Source organism: Bufo bufo, chromosome 8, assembly GCF_905171765.1.
Source record: "Bufo bufo chromosome 8, aBufBuf1.1, whole genome shotgun sequence".
Classification (NCBI taxonomy): Eukaryota; Metazoa; Chordata; class Amphibia; order Anura; family Bufonidae; genus Bufo; species Bufo bufo.
Window position 1 is genome coordinate 25,346,453 of NC_053396.1, and position 19,898 is coordinate 25,366,350.

General features: G+C 48.1%; 1 protein-coding gene across 3 annotated transcripts in view; it reads left to right on the forward strand.

Moving 5' to 3' along the window:
* The first annotated feature begins 492 nt into the window (after positions 1–492).
* Positions 493–19,898, forward strand: part of TMEM268 (transmembrane protein 268) — a 92,115-nt gene continuing 72,709 nt past the window's right edge. For all 3 annotated transcript variants that reach the window (XM_040405192.1, XM_040405195.1, XM_040405194.1), the window contains exons 1-3: positions 493–576; positions 11,217–11,387; positions 12,403–12,465. The gene's annotated coding sequence lies outside the window, so the exon portion shown is untranslated. The remainder of the gene's footprint in view (positions 577–11,216; positions 11,388–12,402; positions 12,466–19,898) is intronic.

Genomic DNA, 19,898 nt, shown 5'->3' on the forward strand with positions numbered 1-19,898 from the left:
CCCAGAGGTCTGACCCCCCAACGAACAGATATTTATTCCCTATCCTGTGGGCAGGGAATAAGTTGTCTTTATGGGACAACCCCTTTAATAGTTTTCACTCCTTTTATGATCCACATCGGATTTTGACCTCATTCCTGAACCCCCCAAACAGAACCATTTGTTCTTCTCAAACAGCTGATTGGCAGGGGTCCCGGGTGTCGGACCCCCTCCGATCAGATGCTGATGATCTATCCAGAGGATAGATCATCAGTTTAAACAAAGTGCAGAACCCCTTTAAGTATGTGGTCCCCTGCAGTCGGCCCCCCTACAATCAGACACTTATGTAGGGGATACATTGTCTTAATGAGACAACCCCTTTAAGGACAGATACTACTACTCTTTTTATGAATCCGCTCCTGGCTTTGCCTTCAAGAGCTGCGTCAAGACCTGAATGTGTGACCATGCCCTAATGCTGGTCTGGAAACGCAGAACAATTGTCTCATTAGATCTTTTTTGCAGATCTCATTGATTTCTATGGTAAAGGTTATGTACCATAGCTTGCTTCAGTGTCAGGAGTCATTACTGCATCGCTCACAGGTACGAACAATCCTCTTTAGCTGCCCATTACTGTATAAGAAAAACTTGATTCGCTTTGTGTATTTTGGTTCCTTCAATATTTTCTAGCTTTGACTGCAGTCAGAGAAATTAGACTTAAAGTGCTTTTAAATGAAACGATGGCTCTCCTGGCATATCTGTGTTAGAGCTCATGCACACAAACGTATTTTCTTTACGTGTCCGTTTTTTTATTTTTTTGCAGACCGTATGCGGAACCATTCATTTCAATGGATCAAAAAAAAACGGAAGTTACTCTGTGTGCATTCCGTTTCTGTACGCCATTCCGCAAAAAAGTAGAACATGTCCTATTATTGTCCGCATCACGAACAAGGATAAGACTGTTCTATTAGGGGCCAGCCGTTCCGTTCCGCAAAACACGGACGTCATCCGTACTTGTGGTTTGCCGCAATCCCATGCAGTATAGGTGGGCATGGCTTAGCCGCATCGTGGGGTTGCACCGTAAGGTATTGTTCACATTTTTGTGTCCGTTTTTCATCCATCTGTGAAGGATCCGTGTGTCCGTTTTTTGCCCTCCGTGTGTCATCCATATCCCACAGACACTGCTCAGCTAAAAATTTATTTCCAAAGCATCTCCTACCAGTGGTGCTATTTGCCACTGATGTGTGAACAAACACATTAAAATCGCTGGACAGGGAGCGTGGCCTAGCAGCTCATGGAGAAGGAGGTGTGAGTGCCGAGCTCCGCCACCAAGCCGCACCATTAGGGGCCTTGAGTCCACAGCACAGACCCCCACATGGGCAAGAAGCTCTCTCCCTGCAGAAAGGGACCCCCAGATGTGCACTCTGCCTCCATCTCCTCTGGAACCCGAGGATGATGACATAGGGGCTACCCCCTCCATGCAGGACGCGCTCTTCAACAAAATTATGGGGGACCTCCCATCTCATACCACTAAGCTGGACAGGGCTCACAGAGCTCTCCGACCCAATGGATCCACCCCCCAACCCAGGGACATTATTTGCTGCGTTTACGACTTCACCCGGAAAGAGGCGATCATGATGAAAGCCAGGAACTCCTGATTTGTGGATTTCCGGGGGCTAAGGTCCAGCTTTTCCAGGACTTGTTGTGGATTACGCTGCAGAAACGTCGCCACCTTCGCCCTCTGCTGGATACCCTGAGGGACCATCTGATCCCGTACCGCTGGGGGTTTCCCTTTTCCCTGAACGCCTGGATAAATGGCCGCACTGTGGCTTTACGCTCCTACGCTGACCTCGGCCCATTCTGTGCCGCGCTGGACTTGCCAGTACCTGACCTCTCTGACTGGGAGATTGCCACGACATCCCTGCCCACCCCACTTGCTTGGCAGGCGACGGGAGGCCACAAAAGAAGTTGACGGCCCTCTCCTAAAGTGAGGACTGCTGACCCTGGAGGAGTATCCCTTTCACCTAGATTGGCGTTCCCTGAACCCGGAGGAACAACTCCCCATCGCTGATGGACTCGTCGGCGTGCCTGGACGTTCTCTTTTTTGTCTCTTTTAGGGGACTTCGCTGTTTTTTACCCACTCAAGGCCTAGGAAGATATGATAGTGGCGTAGTCGGCGCCTGTTGGTCACAATTGTTTTTCCTTTTTCTGTTCCTGACCTATTGGTTTTGCTCAGGTTCTCTACCTCCCCCTCTCGGGACATGACTGGTTCAGTCCCCAGACAGTGGGGTTCAGTGAGTCCGCCTTGCTGGCTATTGGTCCGGAGGGGTCGGTCCCCTCTCAGACTTTTTTTTTTAGTCAGTTTTTTTCTACAGATATTGTAGTTTACTGTTTGTTTCTGTGAAGTCTTGTGGTGTCAGTGTCTTCCCCCACTCCCTATTGTTTCACATCCTCCCATCACCCTCCTCCGTGTCTTTCCCTTGGTCCCACTCTTTCCTACCCCACAGAGAGCAGTCTGGAAGAGGCCCCCCTCCCTGGAGTAGTCACTTCCCGCCCTTCTGCTACTACCTTCATAGCTGGTAAGACACTTTGCTGCTCACCCCACCTAAATGGTTAGGCCTCTTTCACACGAGCGTGTCCGGATAAGGTCCGGATGCGTCCCGGTGCATTGCGGCAAACTCGCGCGAGTAAGTACGCAATTGCAGTCAGTTTTGACTGCGATTGCGTTCCGTTTGTATTGCGCAGGTGCAATGTGTTTTGCACGCGCGTGATAAAAAACTGAATGTGGTACCCAGACCCAAACTTCTTCACAGAAGTTCAGGTTTGGGTTAGTTGTAGTGTAGATTGTATTATTTCCCCTTATAACATGGTTATAAGGGAAAATAATAGCATTCTGAATACAGAATGCATAGTACAATAGGGCTGGAGGGGTTAAAAAAATAAAATAATTTAACTCACCTTAATCCACTTGTTCGCGCAGCCGGCATCTCTTCTGTCTTCATCTGTGAAGAAAAGGACCTTTGATGACGTCACTACACTCATCACATGGTCATTCACATGATCCATCACCATGGTGATGGATAATGTGATGAGCGTAGTGACGTCATCAAAGGTCCTATTCCTCACAGATGAAGACAGAAGAGATGCCGGGCTGCGCGAACAAGTGGATTAAGGTGAGTTAAATTATTATTATTTTTTTTTTAACCCCTCCAGCCCTATTGTACTATGCATTCTGTATTCAGAATGCTATTATTTTCCCTTATAACCATGTTATAAGGGAAAATAATAATGATCGGGTCCCCATCGCACTTGCTTGCGGATGCTTGCGATTTTCACGCAGCCCCATTCACTTCTATGGGGCCTGCGTTGCGTGAAAAACGCACAAAATAGAGCATGCTGCAATTTTCGCGCAACGCACAAGTGATGTGTGAAAATCACCGCTCATGTGCACAGCCCCATAGAATGAATGGGTCCGGATTCAGTGCGGGGGCAATGCGTTCACCTCACGCATTGCACCCGCGCGGAAATCTCGCCCGTGTGAAAGGGACTGGGGACTGGGCTCTAATGCGAAGAGGCGTTTGGTGCTCCGGGAGCTCCGCAACCTACGGGCAGATGTGGCCTTTCTTCAGAAGACCCACTTCTACCAGACAGGATCCTTTAGCTTTGCCAAGCACTACTATCTGCATGCCTTCTTAGCTAATCATAGTCGTGTTGCCATATTGTTGTCAGCCTCCTGTCCCATTTCAGTATCCTCCTCCCACATAGACCCTGCTGGCCGCTATGTCATTCCCCCAACACCTCCCAGCTCCCGTTTGTGCGTCGGGTCCTACGCAAACTCCAAGGTCTGCCTCCGGCTGCGTGGATCCTGAGTGGGGATTTTAATATACTTTTCTCTGAGAATGCGGACCGGTTGTCCCTTCTCAACCCCGCCCTCCTCCCAGTGCCGCCTGGCTAGGAACTTTCGTAGCGTGATCAGGCGTTTTGCCCTTTACGACCTGTGGAGGGTGGACAACCCCTCGGGTAGAATGTTTACCTTCTATTCGCCTCCCCATAAACTGCACACCCAGATAGATAACTTTTTTGGCAATGCTCTGACTCTGAAGATGATGTGTAATGTTTCCATTGGACTTATCTCCTGGTCAGATCACGCCCCCGTCACCCTCACCCTTTCTTCTCAACCTGTACCACAATGCACTTGTCATTGGCGCTTAAACGACTTCCTACTGAAATCACCGTTCACCCGCGTGGACGTTGGGGGATACATCCGCACGTTCTTTAGTGAAAACACTGGCTCGGTGTCGTCCCGGGCTGTGCTCTGGGAAGCATATAAGGCGGTAGTTCAGGGCCAATGTATTGCACTGGCCTAGTGACTTAAAGAAAATAGAACACGCCGGGTTCAGGACCTCACGGCACAAATTACTTTGCAACAATCGCGACTAAGCCATAAGCAGAGTCTTTCCCTTCTCCGGGAGCTTGTGGAGGCCCACTCGAAACTAAGAGATGCCTCATGCATACTGTGGAACGCATGCTGCTTTACTCCAACCAGCGATATTACAAAAAAGGAAATAAAGCCCACACTATCTTGGCCCGTCAATTATGGGATGCTGCCTCCAAACGTGCTCCTCAGGCGGTGAAAGACACAGCTGGCTGTCCTCAATACAGCGATTGCTCGATGCTTTTGTGATTATTACTCTAAATTGTATAATAAACACTCGCACCCACCCCCTCTACCCCGTATACGGAATTACTCTTGTAAATTGCCGAAGCTCTCTCCGGAGGAGGTCGCCTCTCTGAACAGCCCCATATCAGCCAAGGAACTAAGGAACGTGATTAAAGCTCAAATCCCCGGGACCTGACGGGTTCACAGACCTGTACTACAAAACGTTTCAATTAGAACTCTCCCCCGACCTCCTGGCCTTACTCAACTCATTTCTACTGGGTTCCCCAATCCCTCCGTCTATGCTGGCATCCCATATTGTAGTCATCCACAAGACGGGTAAAGACCCTCAGGACTGTGCTAATTATAGACCGATCTACCTTAAAATTTTCACCCGTATTCTCGCCGCTCCCTGAATGTGTGGCTCCCCAGCCTGGTCCATGCATTGTGTATAGAACTCCTTGCAGCACACATACGACTGAACCCTGATATTCAGGGACTCAAAGTACGGGACAAGGAATTTAAGATCTCACTTTACGCAAACGATGTCCTCCTCACCCTGACCAATCCCCACATTACACTACCAAACCTACAAAAGGCCTTATCTCACTACGGCGACCTTTCGGGATACAAGGTCAATGCTTCCAAGACGGAGGCCCTACCTGTCCTTATACCCGCCCGTGATCTAACATTGCTCCAGAGCAATTTCCCTTATCGATGATCGGATACCACGCTGAAGTACCTAGGGGTTTATATTACCTATTCCTTACTGTACTTCAGTAACTTACCTCCCCTCTTTCGTGAACTTAAGTCCCTCCTCAAAAAATCGAAACCCCTATACGTATCGTTGCTGGGCCGCATAGCAGCGGTAAAGATGTCCCACCTTCCAAAATTGATTTATTACTTTGAGACTCTCCCAGTACGAATCCCTATGTCAGAACTACGCCTCCTCCAATAGACCATTCTCGACTTCATATGGCATTGTAAACTTCACCGCATCCCCCGCAAGGTTATGGCGGCCCGTCAGTCCCTAATATCATGCACTATTACTGGGCTTCTCATCTGCGTGTCGTTCCTTTTTGGGCGTCTCAACAGGCATACACCAAATGGGTAGAAATCGAAAAACTCTGGATTGCCCCAGTTCATCCGAAAACCCTGCTATGGCAGCAGCCCCCCGAAGCCCCCCACACTCCCCTCCTGGGGCCTATGGCCTTTACCAAACACATATGGGACACCTGCCATATGATCTCCTTTCTTTACAACCCAGCTATTCCCTTTAGCTTAACCGCCCCTATGGTCCGGGTCTGGTCGTCGTTGGGTCTCTTCCACCTGGCGGACATTGTAGACGCCTCTACTCTGACACTGAGGTCCTTTGCGCAGCTTCAGGACCAATCGAAATTACCGGCGACGGAGGGACTCCACTACCTCCAGGTTCGTCACTATGTGAGCACCACTTTTGGTTCGCTTAAGGTGTCACTCCCTACCCCATTTGAGCGCTTGTGCCGACTGGGCACAAGGACGAGAGGTCTGATCTCTCTCATCTACTTCCTTTTCGCCACATCCGCGGAGGGCAAGATCCCACATCATGCATATATGGATAAATGGGCTACTGCCCTCGGATCGCCTCTTTCTCGCAATGCCTGGCAGACTGTATGGAATAGGGCAGCCCAGTCATCTATCTGCACCACGTATAAGGAGACGCAGTATAAACTGCTAATGCACTGGTACCATACCTACATTCCATAAACCCCACTGTTCCGTCCGTCTGCTGGCGGTGCTTGAACGACGTGTGTTCTTTGTACCATATTTTCTGGACGTGTTCCAGTATCACCCCATTTTGGCTGGAGGTGAGGGATGTGGCTCATTCCCTTTTTGGATCCCCGTACTGCTAGACCCAAAGGTCTACTTACTTAACCTACCACCTCCAGGGTTGAACAAGCACTTCTCCAGGCTGTTCCTCTCACTGTGTACTGCAGCCAAATCCTTGATCGCTAAATCCTGGAAGCAGAGTACCCCTCCCACTAAGTCCATGCTTGTAGCCAGGGTCCGTGGAATGTTCCACGGCATCCCTTAACAACACCGTGGAACAATTCCAAGCAATATGGCTACCCTGGGGATACATACCTGGCATTCTCCTCTCCCACCCTACCATCCCTGCTCTTACTCCCCCTCACCTGTTCCTTTCCTTTTGTGTCTTGTCAGTTGTCTTATCCCTAGTCCTGAGTTTTATGCACTACATCTTTGGATATAATTATGGGACCTGTACTACTGTACGCAATGTTTTTTGTGCATGTTCCCGTTTTGATGGTTTGCCCAATGACTCTGTATGAGCTACGTCGTACCAGTTCATGTTTTTGCCCTTTTTCCTTCCTGTATTATTGAAAAGCTGCACGCTATGTGCTAATAAAAATCTACAGTATTACAAAGAATAAAAAAATCACTGGACAGCACATGTCTGTGATTCACCTAGGTGGGAATGACGCCTAAGGATACCTGCACATATTGCGTGCGGAAAAAAACGCAGCGTAATACGGAACCAGCAAAATGTATAAGATTAGGCAAATCTCGTGTACACTTTGCTTTTTTTGTTCAGTGCGGAAATAGACCCGTCGTGCGGATTTCGAAATCCTCACCATGTCAATTCTTTGTGTGATTCACCCTTTTCAATGCAAAGGGAAGATCTGCGGCAAAACTGCATTAAATCCGAACCAAAAACGGAAAGTAACAGGTGCGTTTTTTTGTACAGAAATCTGCACGGAAATGTATGCAGAACTTCTGTAATCCAGCCCGCACCTGTGTGCAGGTAGCCTAAGGGCTCATGCACACAAATGTATTTTTTGTCCATTACGTGTTTTTTGCAGCCGGTATGCGGACCCATTCACTTCAATGAATTGACTCCGCGTCCGTATGTCCGCATGGCCGTCCTGCAAAAAATTAGAACATGTCCTATAATTGTCCGTATTACGGACAAGGATAGGACTGTTCTATTATGGCCGGTATCTGTGTTTCGCAGATCTGCAATTTGCGGACCCCAAAACATCCAACGGTCATGAGCCCTAAAGCAATATTGATTGCAGGAGACTGGGTAACCTGAGTAGCATCAAAGCAATGTCCGCCATATTGGTTATCACCCAATTTTCCCAAAAAATGGACATTGTTGCGTAATGTGCAAACAGAGTTTTTATTAATTTTTCGGATACTTTGGATTTTAGTTATATCTAGGCTGCAGCTGAGGAATACTGAACGTGCCGTGTATACGGCCACCATGGTGTACTGATGCATTGTGAGCGGCTAGCGCAGGTAAGGGGGCGGTTCGTAACCTGAAATATTAATGAGATCAGCATGTGTTCACAGACTACAGCTCACTTCACAATGCCCTCTAATTTTGCTCGCTCCAGGAGAAGCAGGTGCCCAGCATGGGGCTGAATTTAGCATGTACCCGTGAAATCACAAAGCTCGGCAGTTTTGTGTGAGAACAAAAAGATTAATTGCATTTTACACCTACTTCTTCCTATTTTAGCTCTGAACGCCGAGATTTTATCAGTAATATTGTGCAATTATTTCACACACTTTCGGCTTACAATACAGAGGATAGGAAGGAGCTGTCGTGTCACGGTAATTCTCTACATTTCATAATTCCTGTGATTTTTTGAGATCTGAGATATAAAAACATTGGGGGTCATTTACCAACATTGCTACGCCAGTACTTGACGTAAAAAATTAATCGCAATAACCTGTTGCACGGGTATTTTTATGCGGGCAAATTTACTAACATTTAGGGCTCATGCACGCAAAAAACGTGTGCCGGCCGGGCCGGTGCTGCAGACTGCAAATTGCGGTCCGCAATGCACGGGCACTGACTATGCCGACGCGGGACCCATTCACTTGCATCCGATGGTCCACCCCTCAAAAAAATTGTCCGTGCACTACTTTTTTGAGGTGCAGAGGCACAGAAGGAAAACCCCACGGAAGCACTCCATAGTGCTTCCGTGGGGTTTCGTGCCTCCGTTCCACGCTGCTCCTTCCGTATCCGTGCACAAACCGCTGGTGCCTGTATATTGCAGACCTGATGTATGCGGGCTGCAGTACGGGCACGGCCAGGCAACATGAGCCCTTAGGGTAAAGCTACGCAACAATATTTGTCGAACGACAATAGGGTACAACTATATTGCGACGCGTCGCTCAACATTTTTGGTAATGATAGTCAATAGTGTTGCACTACGACATATTGCAACTCGAAAGTCGCACAAAAATCCAACTTGGATGGATTTTTGTGCGACTGTTGTGTCGCAGCATGTCACAGTGTGATACCTTTGACTATCGTTACAAAATGATTAATGCCTGGAGTATAAAGTACTCCAGTTACTGACTAGAGTAGTTTTTACTCTTTTTATGCCTGTTCCTAGGTGTAAAAGATGGTAAATTTGCCTGACCCCCCAGCATACCCCCATACCGCCCAACTGTCCCAGATCCAGCGGGACAGTCCCGGATTACAGTGGTTGTCCCCCAATATGGGTGAGGTGTGTCCCACTCTCTGGCAGCTATCCCTGCGTCCATAGGAAGCAGAGACCGCTGCCTGTAATGATGAAGCAGAAAGCGGTCCGTCGGCTCCCTGCTCCATCATTCCTCGCGGGGCCGGCCGGGAGCTCTGCGTGTCCTGCTGTTGGTGTTGGTGCGGAACGAGGTAAGTATGTGGAGTTTATTTTCTTTTTTTTACTGCCTGTAAAGGGGGGACTTTACTGGGCATATTACAGTGCGGGGGCACAGCTGGGCATATTACAGTGCGGGGGCACAGCTGGGCATATTACAGTGCGGGGGCACAGCTGGGCATATTACAGTGCGGGGGCACAGCTGGGCATATTACTTTAATGGGGCACATAAACGGAAATAACTACTGTGAGGGGGCACAGCTGGGCATAACTACTGTGAGGGGGCACATATCTGAAAATAACTACTGTGAGGGGGCACATATCTAGGCATAACTACTGTGAGGGGGCACATATCTAGGCATAACTACTGTGAGGGGGCACATATCTGGAAATAACTACTGTGAGGGGGCACCTATCTGAAAATAACTACTGTGAGGGGGCACCTATCTGGTATAACTACTGTGAGGGGGCACCTATCTGGTATAACTACTGTGAGGGGGAACATATCTGGGCATAATCTGTGAAGGAGGCACAATGTGGGCATAACTACAGTGTGGTGGCATAAAGGGGGAATAATTACTATGTGGGGGTATTTAGGGAACTGGGTTGGATTCGGTGTTTAGTCATGTTTTGGGCGGAGTTAGAGGCGTGGCCTAATGCAGAAAAAATGTACTGCTTTGCTCGCCGCATATAGTTTCCCTCTTCTTTCTTTTCTAAAGTTGGCAGGTATGTACCCCCCCCCCCCCCTCCCCCTTTCCCAAGTGGCAAGCACACTACAGAAATGGAGGAGGAATTAGAAAAGTCACACAACTGGGTCTTCCGACACTTTTTGCACCACAAATTGGCATGGCGCGCTTAGTAAATGACCCCCAACATACACATCAGATATACTGCTGTGGAAAATCCTCAGCGGAGCCGCCATGTACCACACCCTCAAAGATCTGCAGCTTGTCCTCAAGTCCATGGGGTACATTTTCTAAGGGGCCTGCATGCTTTTAGACGTAAAAAGTGTTGCACGTCCCCCTTTCTGTCTGGCCGTGCGACAATATTTAGCTGCACGGCCGGTTTTGCGCCGTATACGCCAGTTGTGCGTGATAGGGGCGGGGGCATAGTTTTTACTCCAGGCGCAGGAACTGTCACAGATGAGCCTTATTTATGATGAGGTGCACGCCTCATCGTAAATTAGACGGATCTTACGGCAGCTAAAAGGGGAAGCTAAGAAAGACGTAAAAAGCTGGTCTTAGGCCCCTTTCACATGAGCAAGTATTCCGCGCGGGTACAATGCGTGATACGAATGCACGGAATCCGGACACATTTATTTCAATGGGGCTGTCTACATGTGCGTTGGTTTTCACGCATCACTTGTGCGTTGCGTGAAAATCTGAGCATGTTCTATATTCTGCGATTTTTATGCAACGCTGGACCCATAGAAGTGAATGGTTGCTAAGAGATGTTGTTTGTAAACAGTTTTTTATCCCACGCGTGCAAAAGGCATTACATTCGCATTGCACCCGAGCGATAAAAACTGAACACAATTGTAGACAAAACTGAATGACCTTGTTTGCGAAATCGCGCATTTTTCACTGAACCCTAATCCGCACACGCTCGTCTGCAAGGGGCCTTAGTAAATATGCCCCATGTAGCTTTGGAAAACCCCATTCCCTTGCATTGCACTGTAATCAAGGCCTATCTGAAGGCAGCTGCTGTCACTTCTTTCCTCCTGCTTTGTGATTTCTCTCACTGGGGCAGGTGCACTGTCCTTCACAGGTGTCTCCAGCCCGTCCTGCTTCTTCTAGATTGTGGTCCAGCAACGGACAGGATCCTGAATGCGTCTGTACACTGCTGTGGGAGCTGCTCTTGGGTTTTTCTTGCCATTTCCCTCTGCCTGCGCTCCTGGCACTGATTTTGTCTTTCAGTTGGCTTTCTACTACTTCCAGATCCCGGGGCAGCTATGCTTTTGCTGCTGTCTGTGCTGAGATGCTACCTACTTGGTCCGGTCCAGTTTGTTCTCTGTCCTGGTCTGCTCTCCAGCAGGATGGACATGGCCTATGGATTGTATGTCGCCAGTTCCAACCCTGAGATGCCAGGTCTCTGAGTGAATTTAGCTGGTAAGATATTTCTCGTTATTGTATCATCAAATCTGTAACTGCAGTACTGTCACGGATGTAGTAGGGGTGAACACCAAAAGACAATCAAGAAGGAAGGGGAAAGACACTAGGCCTCACCGCTAGGGAAGGAAAAGGGTCACCACCTATAAAACCCTTCTCCTGGCCCTAACTCCTATCCGTATGGGCACCTCTCGATGGTAGAGATACCCATACACGGGAACCTAGAAAACCCTGGTCACCCTCAGATGCCCTAAAGATAATGACAGGGCAGAGACCACCTGTTCCTTCCCTGGTGAAGGAACTAGCGTCTCACTGAGGCCTAGTAAACAACTGGGGCTGCCTGAACGGTGCTGCGGGCCGCAATGCACGAACACCAACCGTGGGACAGCCGCAGAGAATCGCGGACCCGTTCACTTTAATGGGTCCGCGATCCGCCCGTTCCGCAAAAAGATAGGACATGTTCTATCTTTTTGCGGAACGGAAGTACGGGACGAAACCCCACGGAAGCACTCCGTAGTGCTTCCGTAAGGTTCCGTTCCGTGCTTCCGCTCTGCACCATTCCGCATCTCCGGTTTTGCAGACCCATTGAAGTGAATGGGTCAACATCTGTGATGCGGAATGCCCACAGAACGGCACCCGTGTATTGCTGGATCCGCAAATGCAAGAGGCCTTAATTATGGTTTCTGGGCAGCAGATTGTGCAGAGAAACAATGCAGATGTATGAGGACGAGCAATCTCAATAGCGATCCTTCATCCTCATTCATCCGCATTTGCAGATCCGCAATACACTGGCACGGTTCCGCGTGCATTCCGCATCACGGATGCGGACCCATTCACTTCAATGGGTTACTACGTCACTTGTGGAGTTTTGCACGGTTCTTCCATGTTTTACATTCATAGCGGACGCTCCGCCATGCGGATGTTTTTGCAATGACCTTTTGAATGGCTTTCGCCAACATTTACAGGTCTGCTCTACTGATCTTTTCCTTCGTTATTCTCTTCCGTCATGTTACAGGTCAGTTCTAGATTTCACGCTGCCATGATGGTTCCTCCAGATCTTCTGCAGTAGCCTCAGCAGGTAGGCGTTGATTCAGATGAGCGTGTGTAGCGCATACGTAGATATAATGTATGCACATGTTTTGCATGGAAAATTCTTGCTGACGTTTTGTGCAAAGCCGCCAGATATCACTACTGGAACCTGTGCGACCGCGTACTGTAGGAAGGATTGTGCTTTTTACATGCAGCTTTTTTTCCTGTGCTAAAGGCCTCATGCAAACGACCGTTGTTGTGTTCCGTTCCGCAAAACGTGGTTCCGTTGTTCCGTGATCTGTTTCCGTTTTTGTTTCCGTGTGTCTTCCTTTATTTTTGGAGGATCACCAGACATGAAGGAAAGTGAAAAAAAATCTGTCAAGTTTGCCATGCAAATGATAGGAAAAAAAACGGACGCGGATGAGAATCCTGTGTGCCTCCATGTTTTTTCACAGACCCATTGACTTGAATGGGTCCTCGAACCGTTGTCCGTGAAAAAAATAGGACAGGTCATATTTTTTGGACGGACTGGAAACACGGATCACGGACGCGGATGACAAACGGTGCATTATCCGAGTTTTCAACTGACCCATTGAAAGTCAATGGGTCCGCAGAAAATCACGGAAAACGGAACAACGGACACGGAACACAACAACGGTCGTGTGCATGAGGCCTAAGGCCTCATGCACAATGTGGTAGACATCATGCTCACTCCTTGGTTCCTACTTCACAGCCTAAGGGCTCATGCACACAAACGTATTTTATTTCCGTATCCGTTCCGGTTTTTTTTGCGGACCGTATGCGGAAGTTACTCTTTGTGCATTCCGTACATCCAATTTTCCGTTCCGCCCAAAAATTTAACATGTCCTATTATTGTCCGCATTACGGACAGGGATAGGACTGTTCTATTAGGGGCCAGCTGTTCCGTTCCACAAAATACGCAATGCACACGGATGTCATCCATATTTTTTTGTGGATCCGTTTTTTGCGGACCGCAAAATACATACGGTCGTGTGCATGAGCCCTTAGGCTACATTCCCACGAACGTATTTTGTTTTCGTGTCTGTTCTGTCTTTTTTGCGGATTCATTTCAATGGGTCCGTAGGTCCATTCCGTAGCCCCGCAAAAAAATATAGGACATATCCTATTCTTGTCCGTTTTGCGGACAAGGATAGGCATTGTTACAATGGATCCGCCAAAAAACGGATGCCATACGGACGTCGTCCATTTTTCTTGCTGATCCGCAATTTGCAGACCGAAAAACACACATATGGTCGTGTGAATGTAGCCTTAGGCCTCATGCACATGGCTGTTGCTCGGTCGTTCCGTGCATTGGGGGCTGCAATTTCCAGTCCCCAATGCACAGGCACTATCCATGCGGCTGCTGCAACGGATCCAGACCCATTCAACTTGAATGGGTCCGTGATCCATCCGCACCGCAAAAAAATAGAACATGTTCTATTTTTTTGTGGTGCGGAAGCACGGAGAGGAATCCCATGTAGTGCTTCCGTTCCGCACTGCACTTTCCGGATTGCAGACCCATTCAAGTGAATGTGATGCGTGAATCCGTAATGCACATGGCTGGGGCCCGTATATTGCGGACCCCCTGTTTGCGGGCCGCAATACGGGCATGGCCAGGCAACGGTCGTGTGCATGAGGCCTCACACAGTACCAGCAAAGTGAAGGAGGTTTGACAAATCTCATGGACACTTTGTGTATTTCTTCCATGCGTCCTGACCTGACGTACAGTTTTTGAAATCTGCAGCGTGGCAATTATTTCTGCGGATTATTAGTCCGTATTTCCCACTTTGCAATGCAATCTGTAAGATCGGTGCAAAACCGCATGAAAATCCACATGTGGATTTTGGTGCATAAACGCAGAGAAATCCACATGAAAATCTGTGTGGTAAATCTGCCTGTAAACCCACACCCGTGTTCAAGTAGCCTTAGGGCCCATTCACATGGCGTTTTCCCCCCCCCGTACAATTTTGGCACCGAAATTTCACCAGCTGTCGTGTCATTCTCTTTAGGCCTCATGCACACGGCCGTTGTTGTGTTCCGTTCCGCAAAATGGGGTTTCCGTTGTTCCGTGATCCGTTTTTGTTTCCGTGCGTCTTCCTTTATTTTTGAAGGACCACCAGACATAAAGGAATGTAAAAAAAAGTCTAAGACAGGTTTGCCATGCAAATGATAGGAAAAAAACTGACGCGGATGACAATCTTGTGTGCCTCCGCGTTTTTTAGCGGTCCCATTGACTTGAATGGGTCCGCGAACCGTTTTCCGCGAAAATAATAGGACAGGTTATATTTTTTTGATGGACTGGAACCACGGATCACGGACGCGGATGGCAAACGGTGCATTAGCCGAGTTTTCAACGGACCCATAAAACAACAATCGTGTGCATGAGGCCTTAATGAGAGGCAGCTCTGCCTACCATTGAAAAGAATGAGAGGCAGAAACAGCGCGGCCGCCGGTGGAATCTCGGCGCAGGTGTCCTCTCCAAAACGCTGTGTGAATGGGACCTAGACTACCTACTGTAGGTGCGGGCTGTCTTACAGAAATGTCCCACTCATTTCCTTGCAGATTTCATTGCATTTCCGCAGCAAAAAACACGTGTTACTTGCTTTTTTTTTTGGCGCGGATTTGATGTAGTTTTGAAGAAGATCTCACCTTTTCATTTTTTGAATTGCCAAGCACAGCAGGTCAATTAATGCACAGAACGAAATAATGTGTCCATGACATTTGTCTCATACACTTTGCTGGTATTACGCTGCATCCGCGCCGAAAAACCGCACGTAATCTGCAATGTGTGCAGGTAGCCTTAGGGTGCCTGTACATGATGCAGTACATACTTTTAGCATCTACAGGTGCGACCTGGCAATCCGCATGCTTATCCAACTGAAGGTCTAAGGGGGGGAAGGACCTCCCTGGGCCCGACAGATTTATTAGGGCTCATTCAGACGGCCGTATGCTGTCCGCAAAAATACGGATCCGTTTTTTTGCGGACAGTTCAGCATGTCCGCAAAAAAACGGATTGCATTTTTTTGCTGAGCCGTGCAATGGAAGAAAAGGGCCCCATAGAAGTAAATGGGACCGCATCTAATCCGCAAAAAAACGGATCCGCATTTTTACGGACAGCATACGGCCATCTGAATGAGCCCTTACTGTCCATACGCGCGCCTCTTAATTATTTTTCCACATCTTCAGGGGTAATGTGCGCCAGAATCCGATGACTACAACAGCTGGGAGTTGGCGAAGATTTCTGGAGTATTCGCTGCCAGTTTTCTGGTATAAATACTGGTACATGCGGTGGGCTGCATAAGTCCACGCCCAACTCACTTATTAGAAAAGTGTCAAAAATGGCATAAACTGGCAAAAAGTCCCTTTTTTTTTTTTTCCGTTATGCCAGAAAACTGGTGTACAGCAGCTTTACTAACTTCCCCTTACCGTCTTGTTGCAGCAAAAAAAAAAAAAGAAAGCCGTAGCCAGATCTTAGCTGTAAGTCAATAGCAAATTATGAAACTCACAACAAACTGCAGTGTTTTTTGCTGCTTTTCTTCACTTGTATTGCAATTTTGGTATTTTTTTTAATTCAGAACACAGTATGCTGAGTTTTTTTCCAGACAGTTTCCTAGGCACATGAAAAAAACTGCATGTATGATGTGTGTGACCAAACAAGCACTTGTAATTACTGGTGAATCATGAGCACTGTCTGTGTAGTACTCTGCCATTCTTACACCTAGCTACTGTCTCTAATGGCTAGCACAGAATGTCATCTGTGTATTTAATTCCAAGTCCTCTCATACTGTAATAATATTGCAAATAAACTGTAACTTATGTATTGTATTACATGTAATGTGCCTAGTTGTTCTGCAGGTGGCAGTGTATCTGGCAGAGACAGATCTTTAGATAGGATGGACCGCGGTGATGGACCCTGTGATTGGAGCATGTGATCTGACGTCACCAAAGGTCCTTTAGCCCATAGTTCATCTTTTTAAAGAACTGAAGACCGGGAGAACTACGCGAACAAACGGAGAAGGTGAGTTAATTTTTTTTATTTTTTAACCCTCAATCGATCACCTACTATGCATTCTGTAATCAGAATGCTATTATTTTCCCTTATAACCATGTTATAAGGGAAAATAATAACATCTACACAACACCGAACCCAAACCTGAACTTCTGTGAAGAAGTTCGGGTCTGGGTACCACAGTCGGTTTTTTATCACGCGCGTGCAAAACACATTGCACACGCGCGATAAAAACTGAACATCGGAACGCAATCGCAGTCAAAACTGACTGCAATTGCATTCCTACTCGCGCGGGTTTGCCGCAACACACTGGGACGCATCCGGAACTAATCCGGACACGCTCGTGTGAACCCAGCCTTAAACTTCACCAAGTCTGGACTCTGCTCATTCCACCAACTACAACTCCTTTGTTGCTGCGGAGCCTAACCCCGGGGAGCGACAGTATCCAGGTAGGAGCACCGTGACACTAACTATTAGGGCCACAATATACCACTCAGCATTCCTAAACACTGGGACTCAATCGGGGGTCGGCACGTTGCATCTGCAGCCACTAACATGTCTGTGTGATAGCCGCCTAAGGCTAGCACTACACGACCACACTGGTCGTGCGACAAAAAGGCTACAACTACACTGCAACTTGTCATTTTTGTTATGATAGTCTATGGTGTCGCACTGTGACATGCGACATACTGCAACGCGACAGTCGTAAAAAAATCCAACTTGCGTGTAGCAGCGCTATACCCTTGACTATCATTACAAAAAATGTCACGACTTTTCTGCCACAAATGTCGCTGTGTAGCCCTGGCCTTAGGCTTCCTTTATACACACAGTTGCTCTGTCTTTTTTTTTTTTTAAAGGGGTTATCCCATCTTAGACAATGGGGGCATATCGCTAGGATATGCCCCCATTGTCTGATAGGTGCGGGTCCCACCTCTGGGACCCGCACCTACAAGGAGAACGGAGCCGGGGAGAGATGTGGCTGGGTTTCCCGGGGTCCGTCCACCACCAGGCGCAGCTCCCCGCCTCTCCCATTGTGCAAGTACGACCACCACTGTTGGATTACACTGTTGTGATGGAAAAATGAATCCAGACAGCGAAGGAAGCAATATGGACAATCCCAATGCATTAGTAAGTGCCTTGTATTCACTTCCTCTACATGATAAATGCCACTTGCTGAAGTGAGACATCCCCTCTAATGTTATATCCTGTGCTATGACCACGAGTATGGCAGCCAGCCTCTGCGTGCGCTGTACGGAAACGAAATGTAATACCTTCTATAAACCTAAATATAATGTGAATACAAGTGTCATCCGAAGCCATTCGCTTCCATTAAATCAGAATGTCTCCAGGGTGTGAATTATTCCTCATTGCAGGAGGACGTCAGTCTGCGCACATTACTGTAAAGAGCGCGCGCGCTGCTGTGAGTCACCGAGGAACATTTGCGGCTTTGTGTCACAGCCTGGGGAACATTATGTGATTTAGGTGGCAGATAATGATTTCTTGACTGGTGGTAATTATAAGAAATCTATTGCCGGGTGATGAATTATTATTTTTTTAAACCTTGTACTTTCGATGGCTCCTGTGCGCTACGGACGTGACTAATGTGAACTCTCACCCCTGGTGAGCAGCCGGGCGCACACGTTTACGTCCAGTCGCCACCAAGTGTAGAATGGAGAGCTCTGACCCACTACAGTCAATGGCCCAATTTACACCCAAGAGTCAGCATGCACCATTTAGCTCCAATTAAGGCTCCGTTCACACAACCGTATTTTAGGTCCGCATCTGATCACACGGTGGCGCTGTCCGCATTTTGTGCCGCTCTGTTGAAACGAATGTGTCTGCATTTTTTATTTTTTTTCCCGCAGATCGAATGCGGACCCGTTCATTTCAATAGGGCCGCAAAAAAGGAGGACGGCACACATCCGTATGTCCGTTCCGCCGCCCCGCCAAAAAAAGATAGAGCGCGTCCTATTGTCCGTTTTGTGACAGTAGGGCCTGCGAAAAAAGTGCATTATGGATCCATCCTATCTGACATATGAATTCTACAACTTGGAAGGCAGAGCTAAGATATCGGGGGTCATTTATTAAGGGACCTGTGACTATTTTAGTAGAAAAAAATAGTCGCATGTCACTTTTTTAACTGGACATGCATCAATATTAAGTTGCACGGCCGCTTCCATGCCGCCCAGGGGCCCCTAGCAAATTTACTTACATTTACGCCTGGAAGCAGCAGCAGCAGCCAGGGGCTGGAGTAGTGTTTTTCGCCAGGCGCAAGGACTGCCGTTAGATGCACCTAGAGGGGAACTAAGACCGGCGTAAAAATCCGCTCTTGGTAAATGTGCCTCATTATCTGTAGCCATTGTGAACTGGAGTTTCCAACTGCTTTGCAGCGCCCCCCAGATATGAGGGTATGAACTGGGCCGTCTCCTAATGTAGCTTAGGTTGCGACACGAGGATCCGGGTGCCTGATCCGGCGCAAATGCTCGCTGACGGCCTGACCAAAAACTGCTGCATGCAACGGTTTTTGTTCGGATGAAACCTGGCATTTTTGCCCGAAAGCGGCCAGATCACCGCCGGATCCCATTTAGTCAATAGGGATCTGGCGGTGACCAGTAGAATGCCGCAATGCCAGATCCAGTGAACTCTGGCGGAACAGCCTGACGGACACGTTCACTGGGGATGTGAATGCGGTCTCAGGCCTCGTTCACATTTCCGTTTTTCACTGACGTGTGCTGTCCGCCTTTTCCACGGACAGCACACGTCCCCATTGATTTAACTGTGTCCGTTCACATTTCAGGGCCATGCACTACTTTGCTCCGTGATGCGGCCCAAGCACGCCCATTGAAGTCTATGGGTCTGTGAAAATCGCCTATGTTGCGTCCGTTTTTTTCACCGAAGACTAATAGGAGATTCTTTGGAAATTAATTTTCAGCTGAATTACGGATGACACGCGGATGGTAAAACCGGACACGGATCCTTCACGGACATCTCCACGGATGAAGCGCAGAATAATTTTTTTCACGGACGTGACACTGACGCGGAAATGTGAATGAGGCCTTAGTTTTATATTGCGACCATAGCTTCGGGGCTTCCATTCTGCTTGTGGTTTTTATTGCGCAGCCTACAGAAATGTGGCGTTTGCATTGTATAACGGTGCCAGATATACAGCGGTCAGTGTGCTCGGCATCGTACGGTTACCGGATACGTGTTGGTTAGCCATCAGGGTTTTGGGGGTGGCATGAAGTACCCATTAGAAATATGGAATCTGCCAAGTAATCCCAAATGTGCAACGTTAGTGAAATAAGATGTTGCTGAGCGGTAGAATTGAGAAACTTCGGAGAGTTTAATAATGAAATCCTTGGGCTCCGGCGACCGCGCGTCCTGGCAATTGTCTCTTGTAATGCAATTTACTTTACGCTGGTAGAAAAACTCTGTGACCCTTGAGTATCGTA